Source organism: Carcharodon carcharias, unplaced genomic scaffold (assembly GCF_017639515.1).
Source record: "Carcharodon carcharias isolate sCarCar2 unplaced genomic scaffold, sCarCar2.pri scaffold_948_ctg1, whole genome shotgun sequence".
Classification (NCBI taxonomy): domain Eukaryota; kingdom Metazoa; phylum Chordata; class Chondrichthyes; order Lamniformes; family Lamnidae; genus Carcharodon; species Carcharodon carcharias.
Window position 1 is genome coordinate 62,501 of NW_024471172.1, and position 5,031 is coordinate 67,531.

Genomic DNA, 5,031 nt, shown 5'->3' on the forward strand with positions numbered 1-5,031 from the left:
AGATAGAGAGAGAGAGAAAGAGAGAGAGAGAGACAGAGAGAGAGATGGAGAGAGGCACAGAGAGAGAGAGAGAGAGAATGAGACAGGATGGGACAGAGAGAGAGGGATAAGGAGGCAGGAAGGGAGAGAGAGAGAGGCAGCGAGAGAGCAGGAAGAGAGAGGCAGAAACAGACATAGTGAGACTGAGAGAGAGAGAGAGAGACAGACTGAGATAGGATGGGACAGAGAGAGAAACAGGGATGGAGGGAGAGAGAGAGAGAGACAGAGACAGGATGGGACAGAGAGAGAGAGATAGGGAGGGATGGAGGGAGAGAGAGAGACAGAAAGGGAGGGAGAGAGAGAGAGAGAGGGGCAGAGATAGAGCAGGCAGGAACGGACAGCGAGAGAGAGAGAGCGAGAGACTGAGACAGGATGGGACAGAGAGAGAGAGACAGGGAGAGATGGAGAGAGAGAGAGACAGGGCGAGATAGGGACGGAGAGATAGAGAGAGAGGCAGAGATAGAGCAGGCAGAGAGAGGCAGAAACAGACAGTGAGAGAGATCGAGAGACTGAGACAGAATGGAACAGAGAGAGAGACAGGGAGGGATGGAGAGAGAGAGAGACAGGGCTAGATAGGGACAGAGAGATAGAGAGAGAGGCAGAGATAGAGCAGGCAGAGAGAGAGAGAGAGAGTGAGAGATTGAGACAGGATGGTACAGAGAGAGAAAGAGAGGGACTGAGACAGGATGGGACACAGAGAGAGAGACAGGGAGGGATGGAGAGAGAGACAGGGAGAGATAAGGATGGAGAGATAGAGAGAGGCAGAGACAGAGTAGGGAGAGAGACGCAGGAACAGACAGGGAGATAGAGCGAGAGACTGAGACAGGATGGGACAGAGAGAGAGAGACAGGGAGGGATGGAGGGAGAAAGAGACAGATCGGGAGGGAGGGAGAGAGAGAAAAAGAGATACTGAGACAGAATGGGACAGAGAGAGAGAGAGAGAGAGAGACAGGGCGAGATGGAGAGAGAGACAGGGAGAGATAAGGATGGAGAGATAGAGAGAGAGGCAGAGATAGAGCAGGGAGAGAGAGGCAGGAACAGACAGGGAGAGAGAGAGAGAGAGAGCGAGAGACTGTGACAGGATGGAACAGAGAGAGAGAGAGAGGGATGGAGGGAGAGAGAGAGACAGAGAAAGAGAGATTGGGAAGGAGGGACAGAGAGAGGCAGAGAGAAAGCAGGGAGAGAGAGGCAGAAACAGACAGTGAGAGAGAGCGAGAGACTGAGACAGAATGGGACAGAGAGAGAGACAGGGAGGGATGGAGAGAGAGAGAGACAGACAGGGCGAGATAGGGACGGGGAGATAGAGAGAGAGGCAGAGATAGAGCAGGCAGAGAGAGGCAGGAACAGACAGGGAGAGAGAGAGAGACTGAGACAGAATGGGACAGAGAGAGAGACAGGGAGGGATGGAGAGAGAGAGAGACAGACAGGGCGAGATAGGGACGGGGAGATAGAGAGAGAGAGAGGCAGAGATAGAGCAGGCAGAGAGAGGCAGAAACAGACAGGGAGAGAGAGAGAGACTGAGACAGAATGGGACACAGAGAGAGAGAGAGAGCGAGAGACTGAGACAGGCTGGGACAGAGAGAGAGAGAGAGACAGGGCGAGATAAGGATGGAGAGATAGAGAGAGAGACAGAGATAGAGCAGGGAGAGAGAGGCAGGAACAGACAGGGAGAGAGAGAGAGAGCGAGAGACTGAGACAGGATGGAACAGAGAGAGAGAGAGAGAGAGAGGGATGGAGGGAGAGAGAGAGACAGAGAGAGGCAGAGAGAGGCAGAGAGAGAGGCAGAAACAGACAGTGAGAGAGAGCGAGAGACTGAGACAGGATGGGGAAAGAGAGAGAGAGAGAGAGAGACAGAGAGACAGGGAGGGATGGAGAGAGGGAAGCAGAGACAGAGTAGGGAGTGAGAGGCAGAAACAGACAGATAGCAAGAGAGAGAGGGACTGAGACAGGATGGGACACAGAGAGAGAGACAGGGAGGGATGGAGAGAGAGACAGGGAGAGATAAGGATGGAGAGATAGAGAGTGGCAGAGACAGAGTAGGGAGAGAGAGGCAGGAACAGACAGGGAGATAGAGCGAGAGACTGAGACAGGATGGGACAGAGAGAGAGACAGGGAGGGATGGAGGGAGAAAGAGACAGATAGGGAGGGAGGGAGAGAGTGAAAAAGAGATACTGAGACAGAATGGGACAGAGAGGGAGAGAGAGAGAGACAGGGCGAGATGGAGAGAGAGACAGGGAGAGATAAGGATGGAGAGATAGAGAGAGAGGCAGAGATAGAGCAGGGAGAGAGAGGCAGGAACAGACAGGGAGAGAGCGAGAGAGCGAGAGACTGAGACAGGATGGAACAGAGAGAGAGAGAGAGGGATGGAGGGAGAGAGAGAGACAGAGAAAGAGAGATTGGGAAGGAGGGACAGAGAGAGGCAGAGAGAGGCAGAAACAGACAGTGAGAGAGAGCGAGAGACTGAGACAGAATGGGACAGAGAGAGGGAGAGACAGGGCGAGATAGGGACGGAGAGATAGAGAGAGAGGCAGAGATAGAGCAGGCAGAGAGAGGCAGGAACAGACAGGGAGAGAGAGAGAGACTGAGACAGAATGGGACAGAGAGAGAGACAGGGAGGGATGGAGAGAGAGAGAGACAGGGCGAGATAGGGACGGAGAGATAGAGAGAGAGGCAGAGATAGAGCAGGGAGAGAGAGGCAGGAACAGACAGGGAGAGAGAGAGAGAGCGAGAGACTGAGACAGAATGGGACACAGAGAGAGAGAGAGAGAGAGCGAGAGACTGAAACAGGCTGGGACAGAGAGAGAGAGAGAGAGAGACAGGGCGAGATAGGGATGGAGAGATAGAGAGAGAGGCAGAGATAGAGCAGGCAGAGAGAGGCAGGAACAGACAGGGAGAGAGAGAGAGAGAGCGAGAGACTGAGACAGGATGGAACAGAGAGAGAGAGAGAGAGAGAGAGGGATGGAGGGAGAGAGAGAGACAGAGAAAGAGAGATTGGGAAGGAGGGACAGAGAGAGGCAGAGAGAGGCAGAAAGAGACAGTGAGAGAGAGCGAGAGACTGAGACAGGATGGGGAAAGAGAGAGAGAGAGAGAGAGAGACAGAGAGACAGGGAGGGATGGAGAGAGGGAAGCAGAGACAGAGTAGGGAGTGAGAGGCAGAAACAGACAGATAGCGAGAGAGAGAGGGACTGAGACAGGATGGGACACAGAGAGAGAGACAGGGAGGGATGGAGAGAGAGACAGGGAGAGATAGGGATGGAGAGATAGAGAGAGGCAGAGATAGAGCACGGAGTGAGAGGCAGGAACAGACAGTGAGAGAGAGCGAGAGACTGAGACAGAATGGGACAGAGAGAGAGACAGGGAGGGATGGAGAGAAAGAGAGAGAGAGAGACAGGGTGAGATAGGGACGGAGATAGAGAGAGAGAGAGAGGCAGAGATAGAGCAGGCAGAGAGAGGCAGAAACAGACAGTGAGAGAGAGAGAGAGACTGAGACAGAATGGGACAGAGAGAGAGAGGGAGAGACAGGGATGGAGGGAGAGAGAGAGTCAGAGAAAGAGAGATTGGGAAGGTGGGACAGAGAGTAGTAAAGAGAAAGCAGGGAGTGAGAGGCAGAAACAGACAGGGAGAGAAAGAGAGAGACTGAGACAGAATGGGACAGAGAGAGAGACAGGGAGGGATGGAGAGAGAGAGAGACAGACAGGGCGAGATAGGGACGGAGAGATAGAGAGAGAGGCAGAGATAGAGCACGGAGTGAGAGGCAGGAACAGACAGTGAGAGAGAGCGAGAGACAGACTGAGACAGGATGGGACAGAGAGAGAGAGAGAGAGAGAGAGACAGGGAGGGATGGAGAGAGAGACAGGGAGAGATAGGGATGGAGAGATAGAGAGAGGCAGAGATAGAGCACGGAGTGAGAGGCAGGAACAGACAGTGAGAGAGAGCGAGAGACAGACTGAGACAGGATGGGACAGAGAGAGAGAGAGAGAGAGAGAGACAGAGAGAGAGAGACAGGGAGGGATGGATGGAGAGAGAGAGAGAGAGAGAGACAGGGCAAGATAGGGACAGAGAGAGAGACGGGGCGAGACAGGGACGGAGAGAGAGAGAGAGAGAGGCAGAGACAGACTGAGACAGGATGGGACAGAGAGAGAGAGAGACAGGGAAGGACGGAGAGAGAGAGAGAGAGAGACAGGGCAAGATAGGGACAGAGAGATAGAGAGAGAGAGGCAGAGACAGACTGAGACAGGATGGGACAGAGAGAGAGAGACAGGGAGAGACAGGGAGGGATGGAGAGAGAGAGAGAGAGAGACAGGGCAAGATAGGGACAGAGAGAGAGAGAGAGAGAGGCAGAGATAGAGAGAGAGAGAGACAGACTGAGACAGGATAGGACAGAGAGAGAGAGAGAGAGAGAGAGAGAGAGACAGGGAGGGATGGAGAGAGAGAGAGAGAGAGAGAGACAGACTGAGACAGGATAGGACAGAGAGAGAGAGAGAGAGAGAGAGAGACAGGGAGGGATGGAGAGAGAGAGAGAGAGACAGGGAGGGATGGAGAGAGAGAGAGAGAGAGACAGGGCAAGACAGGGACAGAGAGATAGAGACAGAGAGAGGCAGAGATAGAGCAGGATTTTGTTTTACTTGGAACACAGACTCACCGATGCAGCAGGCAGAGGGGTGAGAGAGAGAGAGAGCCGAAACGCTAAAGAGAGAGAGAGAGAGAGAGAGAGAGAGAGAGACGGTGCCAATCTGGAGAGTCAGTCCAACAGTGTTAGGTGTGAAGGAGACTTCTCCCTCTTTTATAACCCCACCGCTCTGACCCTTCCAAATTTGGGGCCGATTTTATTTTTAAGAATTTCGAGGATGGGTCAGTGCTGTCATTGTTCAGGAATGAATAGACCCCTCCCTGCCTGTCGCCCATCCCCCCACCCCACCCCCCCACCTCCCTCCCTCCCTCCTCCTCTGCCCGCTCCTCCGACACTTCTGTCGTTCTCTGTCTCCCTCCCTC

General features: G+C 53.7%; 1 protein-coding gene across 1 annotated transcript in view; it reads right to left on the reverse strand.

Annotated features, from left to right (window-relative positions):
- Nucleotides 1–4,801, reverse strand: part of LOC121275221 (myosin-7) — a gene marked incomplete at its 3' end in the record, with an annotated part of 29,672 nt that extends 24,871 nt beyond the window's left edge. Inside the window, exon 1 of the mRNA XM_041182644.1 lies at nucleotides 4,682–4,801. The remainder of the gene's footprint in view (nucleotides 1–4,681) is intronic.
- Nucleotides 4,802–5,031: the final 230 nt, after the last annotated feature.